This window comes from Erinaceus europaeus, chromosome 12 (assembly GCF_950295315.1).
Source record: "Erinaceus europaeus chromosome 12, mEriEur2.1, whole genome shotgun sequence".
Lineage (NCBI taxonomy): Eukaryota > Metazoa > Chordata > Mammalia > Eulipotyphla > Erinaceidae > Erinaceus > Erinaceus europaeus.
This window is the reverse complement of record NC_080173.1, coordinates 72,103,150-72,116,350: the sequence shown is the minus strand read 5'-3', so window position 1 is coordinate 72,116,350 and position 13,201 is coordinate 72,103,150.

Genomic DNA, 13,201 nt, shown 5'->3' with positions numbered 1-13,201 from the left:
GGCATTTGAGAGAGTCTGCATATCAATTATATATTGAAAAGATTCAGTTTGTGTTTTGAAAAACTTCGAGACATACAATTAATTTTCCCCCTCTCGTATTAATTAACTAGTGATTTATATTACTAGATTTTACTAGGAGTGTACATAAACACCATTCCCACCACCAAAAGACTGTGACCCATCCCTCCCACTCACTCCCACCCCCCACTGGCCCAGGAAGCTGCATGTCTACCCCTCACCACAGGGTTCTTACTTTGGTGCCCTACTGCATCTGTCATTTCTACCTTATTCTCACTAAAATTCATCTGGAAGTTACAGAAAATATGAGAAATATATACATATATCATACATAGGCAGGTCTGACCTTATTAGCATTCAGTATGCAAAATTTCAGGGTATTTTGGTATTTCCATCACAAAAATGATTCTTCACGTTACAGTATTCAGCTTCAAGTTTCCTTTAAATAGCAGCTGGCAGGATCAGGTAGGCATTTATTTACGAACTATAATTGTTTCGTGGGATGAGGGAGGTGTGGGCTCTTCAGTGATGGTGCTGGTCCATGAGTAAATAAGGCATTGTTATACGGAAGAGATCCATGGTTGAAGGAACCACAGTGTGTGTAACACCACCAAGAACAGAGGGAGTGCCGTTTATTTCTTATTCCCTGGACCAAACTCCCAAGGTTTCTTCTCTATATTATTGAATCATCACATAATAAAACCAAGGCTGTACTAATAGAGTCAGTGAATTCAGGATTTCCAAATCATTTCGTTGGGTATACTGGGTTGCCTGTTTAAGTAATTGGAAAAATTATACATTTATATACATCTATATATGTATGTATATATATTTGCTATTTTTGTTATTTGGTGACTTTCAAAATTAATTTTTTTTTAATTGCCACTAGGGCTATCCTGGGGGCTTAGTGTCTGGATGATAAATCCACCTATCTCAGTGGCCATTTTATTAGAGACATTTTAGAATCTGATTTCCTTTCTATGTTTGGAAATGTCTGTGTGGTATGAATTTTGATGAGGAGTGACTAGCATCCTTATGAAAGCTGAACACAGGACTAGGCAGTAGTGTACCTGGTTAAGTGTACATGCTACCTTGTGCAAGGGCCTGGGTTCAAGTCCCCAGTTCCTGCCTGCAGGGGGAAAGCTTCACAAATGGTGGAGCAGTGCTATAGATATCTCTATGTCTGTCTGTCTCTCCCTCTCACCCTCCTTCCCTTTCTCTCTCAACTTCTCTCTGTCCTATCAAATTAAACAAAGTTAAATAATATATTTAAAAAAAACTAAAAATGTTGAAAAGACCAATCATTTTTTCCTAGGCTCTTTTGTGGCCTCATTTTTTATTGGAAAACTAATTCCAGACTGTGGTGAAGGAACAACGATGGTGGGGAATTAAGTAGTGACTTCCTGACAGGGAGAGAGGTAGCATTTTGTTTCTATAAATAGTAAGCCACAGAATCAATAGTTCTAACTTCAGCTTAAACATTTCAAGTGCCCCAGGTTTGCTGGTTACAGAGACAGGATTATCACTATCCTGTTTGTAAAATGATAATGCTCATTTTCTGAGAATTACTCTAATCTATAATTTTAATAGTCTATATTGTATCAATATAATATTTACATATATACTCAGTCTATAATTGACAATTCTCTAAGAAAACCATTATCTTTCAACAAATGTCTTCTCTGCTTAGTCATCTAAGTCTTTCTATTTTAGAAATATTCAATGTATTTACTTTCATTGTTTAAATTGTTGAGTCCTTTGATTTAGTTACTATACATTTACTGGTGTGCAGTACTTTATATATTTCAGGAGTACAGTTTCACACCTCTCTCTATAGATAAGCCCCATCAAAGTGCTATTGTCATCCCTATTATCAGATACTGCTTATTTCTTCTCTTTAAACCCCCTTCTTCCTCCACCACTGATAATCATCTTATATTTTGCAGCCTCTCAGAGTTATTTTTACTGTGTTTTCAGTTTGTTTGCTCTGCAATGACTTTTTCACTTAGAAATGTTATTCATATTAAGGCATAAACCACTTTTTTTTTAAGTGAAAGGGAGCTCGGGCCTCACAACATGTGTAATCTTGTGCCAACACTACACTTTCTTAATTTCTGTAGATACTGATATAAAGAAAAATTTAGAATTGGGTAGTTTAAATCCTCCAAATTTGTTCTTTTATAGAACAGTTGTGGTTATTACAGACCTTTTGAATTTCTAGATAGATTTCAAAATGAGCTTGTCAATTTTCTGAAAAAGCTTATTGGAATTTTCAGTAGGATTAAATTGAATCTATAAATCCAGTGGAGAGAATATTGAGTCCTCCAACCCTTGGATACAAACTCTCTCTCTGTATTAAGGCATTCTTTATTTTTTTTAGCCAGTGAGTAGGTTGCTATACATAACGATGGAAAAGGACCTAAGCTGGGGATGAGAATGTGTTGCAGACACCTATCATGGTGAGATGGCAAATTGTATCCAGGTGCCAACAACTGTACTGTAAACCATTAACTCCCCCAATAAAAAATAAAGTAAATAAATAAAACTCAAACAGGATGAAACAATCAACCTTAATATATCTATAAACATTAAAGGTACTGAATTAAAAACATTTTTGTTTTTAATTCAGTACAAAACAAAACATTTTTTAGTTTGATGTTGTCCTATTTATTTTTGCTTTTGATTCCTTGGTTGTTAGAGTTCTTGTAAATATCTTGCTGTTCTTGTCTGTGTGTATATATGTTTTATGTATTTTGTGTTTTCGGGTCTTTATTTCAAATATTAGTTCATTTTAGACTATTTTTTGTGTGTAATGTTTAGTAATCATTTAGTTTTATTCTTTTGCCATATTGTTGTTCATGTTTCCCAAAACTATGTGCCGAAGAGACTTTCCTTTCTCCATTTTAAGGTCTTGGTTCCTTATATATGTCTATATATGTGTAGGGTTATTGCTGGTCCTGAAATTGTATTCTTTTAGTCTCTGTGTCTGTTTTTGTTTCACTACTATCCTGTTTTGATTAGTATCACTTCATAATATAATTTGAACTCAGGTAACATTTCTCTTCCTTTGAAATTGCTTTGGCTAGTATAAGTATTTTGTGGTTATTCTGAACTATAGTATATTTCCAAAATACACTTTTTAGAGTTTGCTAGTTGTGTAACCTTAAAAAAAAGTCACTAGATTTAATAAGGGTTGTGATGAATTTATAAAATTCTTGGAGACTGAGAGGTAGCACACCAGGTTAAGCACACACCCAGAGCAAGGAACCCAGTTTGAGCCCCCCAGCTCCCACCTGCAGGGGGGTTGCTTCACAAGTGCTGAAGCAGGTCTGCAGGTATCTATCTTTCTCTCTCCCTATCTATCTTCTCATACTCTCTCAATTTCTCTCTGTCCTATCCAACAACAGCATCAACAATAAAAATGGAAAAAAATGTCTGCCAGGAGCAGTGGACTCATAGTGCTGGTACCAAGCCCCAGCAATAAACCTGGAGTCAAAAAAAAAAAAAACAACTCTTTAGGTAAGGTAATAATATTAACTATCCCAATTCATGAACATAAACTGTTTACCAGCTATTTGTCTTTTTTTTTCTATTTACTTTTACAGTGTCTCATAGTTTTCCATGTATGTTTTTTTATTATTCTATTGTTTTCTTCACTCCAAGATATTTTCCCTTTCTTTTAAAACTGAATGGGGTTGTTTTCTTAATTCCTATTTCCTAGAATCCATTGTTTGTGAAGGGAAATCTAGTAGGATTTCACTTTTTTGTGCATTTATTATTTTTATTATTAATAAGTTTTGCTTTTTTAAAAACTTATTTTGGAGAGAGATAAAAGAGAGATTGAGAGGGAATGAGAAGATAGGGAAGGAGAGGTTTTGCTTTTTTTTATTGTATCATACATGCATGGTTTCACTGGACCAACATTTTCAACACGTATATCTAAAGAGGTAAACAGAGACACAGAGAGAAGAAGAGACACAAAACCACTGAAACATCCTCTGATACTTTATTAGTTCCATGTGGTGCTGGGGCTTGAACCTGGACAAAATGGATGGCAAGACAAGCAAACTAGCAGGTGAGCTATCTTTCCAGCCTTCTAGTAGTTTTTTGATAAGAGTCTGTGTGGCTTTCTATGTATATAATTATGCCATCTATAAATAGTTATTGACTTACCTCTTTTTCCAGTTTAGATTCCTTCTATGATATTTGTCTTATCATTGTAAATGGAATTCTTTTCTTTTCTTTTTATTTTTTTATATTTATTTATTTGCTTACTCTCTTTTGTTGCCCTTGTTTTATTGTTGTAGTTATTGTTGTCGTCGATGTTGGATAGGACAGAGAAAAATGGAGAGAGGAGGGGAAGACAGAGAGGGGGAGAGAAAGACAGACACCTGTAGATCTGCTTCACCGCTTGTGAAGTAACTCCCCTGCAGGTGGGGAGCCGGGGGCTTGAACCGAGGTCCTTGAACTTTGTGCCAACTGCGCTTTAACCCACTGCGCTACTGCCTGACTCCCGAAATTATTTTCTAGTTTCACTTACTAGCCTAAAGGTATTAAATTGATCTTGAAAAACTGATCCTATGCTTTTCACTTTTGCTAAATGTGTTCACTAGTTCTAGCATTTTTTTCAAATAGTCTTTTCTATAAACAAAATTATATTGTATCAGAATGGAAACAGTCTTGTTCATTCTTTTTCCAGTCTGTGTGCCATTATTTCTCCTTCTTAGTTAACTGCACTGTTTAAGAACCATTACAATATTGAATAGGAGTAGTAAGTGCTGGGAGTCAGGCGGTAGAACAGCTGGTTAAGCACATGTGGCAGGAAGCACAAAGGAGTAGTAAGTGTTGACATCCTTTTCCCCACCTCAGTTTTAGGGAGAAGCATTAGTCTTTCATCACCAAGTGTTATGTAAACTATATTGTTTTCATAGCTATCTTTTATCCTACTAAGAGTGTTTACTGCTATTCTCAGTTTATAGAATTTTTTTTATCATGAGCAAATGTTAGTGTTGTGAAATGTCTATATATTTCTGTACCTATCATAATGATTTTTTTGTGTGTTCTTTATTCTATTAATATGGTATAATACATGAGTTGACTTTCAGACACTTAATCCATCTTACATTTCTGGGACAATCACTGGTCTTGAACTAAACTTCGTTTTTTATATATCAATTAATTCAATTAGCTAATATTAAGACACTTTTAAATATTTACTTTGAATCCATATTTATGAAAGATGATGCTCTGTAGATGATGTCTTTGTATTTACTATCAGGATAATTCAGGTTTTACAAAGGAATGGGTCATATTCCTTTCTCATCTATATCCTACATGAGTGTATGGAGCATCATCAGTACTTTTTCCTTTTCTTTTTGAAAGTCGTATTATTTATTTCATAAGCAAGAGTGACCAGAGAACTCTCCAGCACATGTTGTATCTGGACAAGGAAGGAAAAGATGCTTCACAAGTGTAAATGCTGGGGGGGGGGGCACTCTGTTGAGGGCACATGTTACCACGCTCAAACTCTTGGTCCCCACCTGCATGGCAGAAGCTTTACAAGCAGTGAAGCAATGCTTCAAGTGTGTCTCTTTCTCTTCATCCCCTGCCCCCTCAATTTCACTCTCTGTCCTATCAAATTAAGAAACGGGGTGGGGGAGGCTACCAGAAGTGGTAGATCTGCCATGTAGGCACCAAGCCCCAGATATAATGTGTACGTGTTATTATTTCTTCTTTAAAAATGTCAAAGGAGACAGTAAAATGTCTCACTTGGATAGTGCACACTGCTCTGGCATGATTTAAACTTAGATTCAAGCGTGGGGTACACCACACTGAAGGAGGCTTCAGTGCTATGGTTTCTGTTCACTCACCACCCTACTCCCCCAGCCCAGTCTCTCTGCCTCTATGTTTTGCTATATATATATATATATATATATATATATATATATATTCCCTTTTGTTACCCTTGTTGTTTTTTTATTGTTGTAGCAGTTATTATTGTTGTTGTTATTTTTTTTCCTTCTTTAATTAAAAGCCTGTTGCTGTTATTGATGTCATTGTTGTTAGATAGGACAGAAAGAAATGGAGAGAGGAGGAGAAGACAGAGAGGGGGAGAGAAAGATAGACACCTGCAGACCTGCTTCACCACCTGTGAAGCGACTCCCCTGCAGGTGGGGAGCCGGGGGCTTGAACCCGGATCCTTATTCCGGTCCTTGCACTTTGTGCCACGTGCGCTTAACCCACTGCACTACCGCCAGACTCCCCATTTTGCTCTCTCTTAAGACGTCAGCCTAGAGGAGTGAAAGTCAAAAATAATGTCTTAGAACTCACCAATGAAACCATCTGGTCCTGTGTTTTGTGTGTGGGAAGAAGATGCTTACGTAATAACTGTTTTCATTTATTTGTGAGAGAACAGTTCAAACTTTCTGTCCAGCCTGATTTAGTTTTGGAAATCTGTGACCATTTTTCTGAACTTTGTCTTTTGCTCTGTGCTGAGAACTTGCTTATGTCTCTGTTCAGTTTAATTTTTTTTTCTTACTTTTATCTTTACCCTAATTCCCTAGAATCAGCCCCAGTGTCTACCAAACTTAGTGGTCATTCAATGATTAGACAGAGCTTGTGCTCAAACAACTCTGAGTAGGTTGAGAGAAACATTCAAAGTCAAGGCAACTGTAACATCTTCTGTGGTTTCTAGTTTTTACTGGACACTGTCATATCTCCTTGCCAGCCTCCCATTAGGCATGGAAGTGGGGAAGTGTCAATCCCCAGCAGTCTCTTTCTCTAGGATGTCCCTGTTAAATTTCCTAACTGACCCTCTGGCCCATAACTCACTTCAGGCAGGAAAAGCAGCAGGTTCCTCATTCATGTTTGGCACTGGCTTTGCTTTTCGCTTACAATCAAGTTGTCCCCTGTGCAGTGAGGCTGGCGATTTTCATGGGCAGCAAGAATACCCTAGGTGCCTGCTGTTCTTACCTGGAATTGAAGCTTTCATATATAAAACAAGAACCAATTTGGTTTTTAATCTTTATTATTTGTTATTTATAAGATAGAGACAGCCAGAAATCAAGAGGGGAGGGGATGATACACAGGGAGAGAGACAAGGAGACACCTGCAGCACTGCTTCACCACTCATAAAGCTTTCCCTCTCTAGGTGGGGACCAGGGTGCTCAAACCCTGGTACTTGTGCATTGTAACATATGCACTCAACCAGGTGTGCCACCACCTGGACCCCCTGATTTGTTTTTTGTCTTTAGCCAGTTTTTGGAGCCTTGAAATGGTAGTTTCTGACAACTGTGCCACTTATAGTTATTTGCAGAGAGAATTTACCAACTTCTTCACTCCTCTTGAGTCCTTCATTTTTTTTTTTAATGCTAAGTATGTGACCTGTGAGCTAGGCATCTCTTTGCTTTAAAGTTCCCCTTGGGCATCTGAATGTCCAAAGAATACCTCTTTTTTTGAAAAATCCAGGGTTAGAAATGATACCATGGAACATGTGAGTTGGGGGCACTGCAGAATCTGGGAGGTGAGGTGACAGGGGTAGTGACAAGGAGTGGGGCACAGAGGTGACCATGAGAACTGATCAGGTGGTCTGTTGAAAAATATGGACTTAAAGTCTATCTTGCCGATCATTAATGCCACTGACCCAAGACTCACATTTCCCATGAGTGTTTGCTCCCACTCTCCTCTCTGGTTTGAAGTTATGTTTTCAGGGGAACAGGAAGGTGTAAAGGAAGGGCTAGAAATTCTCCAGTCATATCATGGGGAAGGCTGGGTAGCAGGAGAATTAGGAAGGTACCTGCAGGTGTCACTGGCAGATGGAAATGACCTGAATGCCAGCCTTAACTAGAGCATCTGGAGTTGCTGACCTTTAGTGTCCATCTAACTTCCCTGTGAAGACACAGTCCTATTCTTTCATTTACTAAAAATATATGCTTTTTAATTTTTGTTGTCACTAGATTTTACTACTCGGAGTTTATTTTTTTTCAGATAGAGAGAATACAGAGACAAAGGGAAAGACACCAAAGCACTGAAACTTCCCCTAAGGAAGTGGGGACTGGACTCTTAGCCTGGGCCATGCACATAGAAAAGCAGAACTCTATCCAAGTGAGCTATTTTGTCAGCCCTGGCCTTAATACTTTAAATCAAAAGATGGAAAATTTTAGCATGCAGATCGAACCCCATTTGGAATATTTTTGTAATTAAAGTTTTAGTGGTGCTCAGTCACATACACTGTTTACTTACTGCCACTTTTGTGCTGTGTGGATATGCCTAATTCATGCTGCAGAGAATGTGTGACCCTTAGGCTTAATATATTAATTATATCTGGCCCTTTACAGGAAGAGGTTGCCACCCTGTTATAAAATAAAACTACTGCAGCTAAAGTCCTTTGATATGTGAATAGAAGATCAACGACTGCCAACTCTCCAGATTCAAAGGAGGTCTCGAAACTTTACATCAGGCTCAACCTGACGCTGTTGACTGGCTACGGAAGAAGGGCAAACGCTAGAAGAAGAAGAAGATCACATATATAAACAAGATGTAGATAGGATCAAGCTTGTGTCTAATAATGTGGGTAGTGTCACATATATAAGATGGAAAAAGCCTTGGGTTTGCTCCCTATCACTTAGGAAAAGCCACTGGTCCTCTCTGGACCCAAGTTCACTGTAAGATGGAATCAGAGGACTAATTCTGCTGTGTGTGTGTGTGTGTGTGTGTGTGTGTGTGTGTGTGTGTGTGTGTGTGTGTGTGTGTGTGTGTGTTGGAGTGTTCAAACAAAATGCTGTACAAGAAAGCATTTTCCAAACGAGGCAGCACTACATAGCTGCTGTTCACTTTGACATTTACAGAATACCCACTTTGACCTCAATCTCCTCTTCCATTGCATCGTTCTTGTGGACTGGATGTTATCTAATGTACCTTTGATGTGAAGTCTGTGATGCAGCACTTTCTTAGGCTCTTTCTCTTGATTTGAAGTGGGTGCAGGAGACCATTTCTATCACTGAGCAGAGAAAGTTAGGAAGACAGAACTCTAAGAAAAAAGAAACCCTACTTCATATAATGGGCTTGCTGGCTAGCTTTAGAGTAGAGTTGAGGGCTGCTTTTCTTTTCAAGGACATTCCTGCCAGAGAAGATGATCATTTGAAGCTTCAGCTTATAAAAAATTTCTTTTTTCCCCTTGAAGAATCTACACATGGTAAACCTAATCACAATGGCAAGGTAATTCAGTGGTTGACATGAAATCAAAATTTGGGTGAGATTTTATTAATAAGTGTAACATTGACTTAAAACCCAAAGCCTGGGATTTCCAGCCACTGTGATTATTTTGTATAGCAAGGACATATGTCTTCACATAGTCAAACACATGAGGGATAAAGTCTTGGGTCAGCTGCAAAGAACAATCTTGGTGTAAGGGACTGGGCAGTGGTGTATCTGGTAAACTATACATGTGCAAGGACCCAAGGTTCAAGCCTCCAATCCTCACCTGCAGGAGGGAAGCTTCCTTCATGGTATAGAAGAGCTGAAGTTGTCTTTCTTCCTATCTCCCTAGCTCCCCCTTCCCTGACACTTTCTGTATCAAAAGGAAGAAAAAAACAAAATGGCTGCCAGAGCAATAAATTCACCACACAGGCACTGAACCCCAGTTATACCCTGGTGGCAATTTAAAATAAACTTTCAGTTTAAATTCCTGACTACAATGCTGAAGTTATTTGTAATCTCCTGGTGGGTTTTCTCAGTGGGAGAAGTTGTGGTTTCCATGTGCAAAGACAAGGCCACCTCTTTCCCCTCACCTCCATGTCTGCAGCAGAATTACCTACAGAATGAGCTGTGAACTCTGCTTAGTTTCTGTCTGCCCCTACAAATCCAGGTCCTAGTGTTTGAATTCACAGAATCCAAGGAAGGAGGTTGATTACATGTAATTGTCTACAATCAAATGGCAGGGGAGGACTTCTGAGAGCTTGATGGGGCCAGGAAGGTTAAGACTAAATGTATCTGAACCAAAGCAATGTCAAAACCTGTCCCCAGAGGCAGATGTGTCCCAGGTAGTCTGCTTAGAAATGCCATTAACCAAAAGAAGTCAAGGGGGCCTGTCAAAGGATGAAGTACTTATCAGTATAACTATTTGTTCAAGTGCTGACAGATATGGAGAAGTTAGGAGAACGGAACTAAATGGCTAGAGGCATGAGTGAGTGATCAGACCTTATAACTAGTGGAACTAGACAGAGGGGAGGACAGGGAGATGAGTGAGACTCATTAAGGGAGAAGAAAGCAGTAGAAGTGGTTGTGAATGGGTTAGGCATAATTGTTCGAAGCTGAACCTATGAAGACTGGGTATGATCAGCTTTCTCCCTTTTTCTTGAAAATAAAGAAGCTGATTTTAGGTAGCTGGGGAGGCAGGTACTAAAGGTGTGATTGAAGTGTCTTGCAGAACTGAAACACTGAATACATCAGCATAGGTTTTGGATCATCATGAAGAAACCAGGCATTTTCTTCTGATTCTTGCCTCCTACATCTTTTTCTGTCTTTGTTTTCACCATTTTTTTTTCACTGCCAAATGGCTTATTTTGTAAATCAGACTGTGACTGCCAGTTGTTCATGAGCTAGCATGTCCTCAGTTCTGGCTATGTGGGAAGACTGAGTTCCTTTCTCAGAGCCAAACCTCCTTGGAAGGATTCTGATTGGTCCAGTTGTGGTCAGATGACCAGTGATGGCCCAGTCACCCGTGCTAAGGGTGACATTTAAGAGCAGGAAAGCTGCTGAATTAAAAAGCAGTTGAAGGGGAGTCGGGCGGTAGCGCAGTGGGTTAAGCGCAGGTGGTGCAAAGCGCAAGGACTGGCGTAAGGATCTGGGTTCGAGCCCCCGGCTCCCCACCTGCAGGGGAGTCACTTCACAGGCGGTGAAGCAGGTCTGCAGGTGTCTATCTTTCTCTCCCCCCTCTGTCTTCCCCTCCTCTCTCCATTTCTCTCTGTCCTATCCAATAATAACCACATCAATTACAACAACAATAAAAAAAGACAACAAGGGCAACAAAAGGGAAAATAAATAAATAAATAAAATTTTTTTTAAAAAGCAGTTGATGGGAAAGTAGCAGTTCCCAGAAGAAAGAATATTTCTAGATATAGGAAAATTATTGCAGACAAAGAAATAAGAAAACATCTCAATGACAGCAGGCATCCTACAGATAATTTTCCTTTCTGGCCACTAGGCTTCAGGAAGGTGAGGGCAGAACCTTCAAAAATTCATAATGTTGAGAAATAGAAAACAAGACCACTGAGAGGATGTAATGAGAATGGACTATAGAAGTAACAAGCTTATTCATGGTGAGACTCTGGAAAAACATAGTCTTGCTTAATACATCAACATTTTCTCGAGGAGTCACAGTTTGAAGGTGAAAGAATTGGTGGGAGAGAGGTGAGATGGTATAGGAAACAAGAAGAAGAATTCTTAAAGTTGAGGGTTTTGTTGTTGTTGTTGTTGTTGTTGTTGTTTGCTTTTCACTTTTGGAATAGATCTAGAGATACCAGTTTCTATTTAAATGTTGTCTTGGACCTTAGATAATTGAGTGGACCACACGGGTACAACAAAGAGATAGATAGATGAAAGTGAATTTCCCAGTCCATTGTGATTCCTTCGTATCTATTTACCTCTCTAACACTGAAATAGACTGAGAAATTCACTTTCATTTATCCACTACTTCTTTTCAGCCAGGTGCTTTCTGTCTCCCCACAAATGAAATATAAAGCCTTGAAAACTCTGTACTTTGGGTTCATTCCTCTTTCTTTGAGAGGACTATTGCCTACTATTGTTTTCATAAAACTCCTTACTTTAAACTTCAGGGAATCAACAGTTCTTTGTTAATTGTCACAAGACCCAGAGTAGTTGCTACTTTCTGGCCCTGCCTACACAGTAACATTTATATACTGATGCTGCAATTTTGTACCACTCACTTGCATAGAGGTAAGGGGATTAAGGGAAAGAATCTAAATGTGGATGTCTCACATATCTGGATTTTGATTCTGGTCCCAGTCCTGGCTGTAAATCTTGGGAATGTTCTTGGGTTCTTTTGCCTTAGTTTTGAAATCTAAAAAATGGACACATTAATATATATTTCAGAGGGTTTTGTGAGGTTTCAAGAGGGTTGTGTTAATCTCTGCCTGGGAACTTGAGTAAAGACAGTTCACAGGTTCCCTTGCCATTCCTTTTCCCCAAGAATTTGACCTGCTTAAAATTAAGTGAAATCAAGAACTTTGTTGTTCTTCCAGTTAGTGCAATTTAGAGATAATCCCTAGTGGGTAGATAGTTCCTGTTTCCTGGTTCTATGACATAGTTTGAAAATGGAAGGCAGACTTTCATTGCTCTGCATAGAAATACCATACTTTCACTCCTAGCAAAATGTAGACATATAAATCAGTAGTTAATTAATATGAGGGGGAAAAATCAATTGTATGTCTCAAAGTTTCTCAAAACACAAACTGAATCCTTTTAATATATAGGCTGTGTATTTGATACACGGACTCTCTCAAAAGCCTAGACCAAGTAGATTAGAAGCATCCAATAGCACAGCTATATACAAGATACTGGATAGTGTACAGCAAACCATAACAAAAGGACTTTTCAAAGTTAACCCAATTAACATATAATGTGATGATAACATTAACTATCAATTGTCTTTTTGAACCCTAAGACAGCAGGAACCTCACATCTCCACTATAGAGCCCCTACTTCCCCCAGTCCTGGAACCCTTGGATAGGGCCCACTTTCCCGTATGCATCTCCCAATCCAAACCAAATAATATTGCATCCGGCGATCACAACCTAACCAACGCAACGATTGCCACCTAAACATGCTTCACCTCAGACTGTGTCCAGAGACTTCACGTGTGGAATGACAACCCTTCAGCTTCATTACTTGGGTGAGACCTTTCCTTTTATAGTACACTCTAATTTCATCTCAGGTAGTTCACTTTCTAACAAAGTCCCATAACCTAGATATACACCAGTTTCTGTGAGAGAGAGCTTATGTGCACACGTATCCATAAACTACTGCAAAATATATACCTGAAAGCAGAAGTACACTAGAGTTTGCAGTGAGTACCTCCCTAACACTTCCTCTCCACTATTCCAAGCTTGGGATCCATGATTGCTCAACAAATTGTTTGGCTTCGTATGTTAACTCTCTTTTCAAT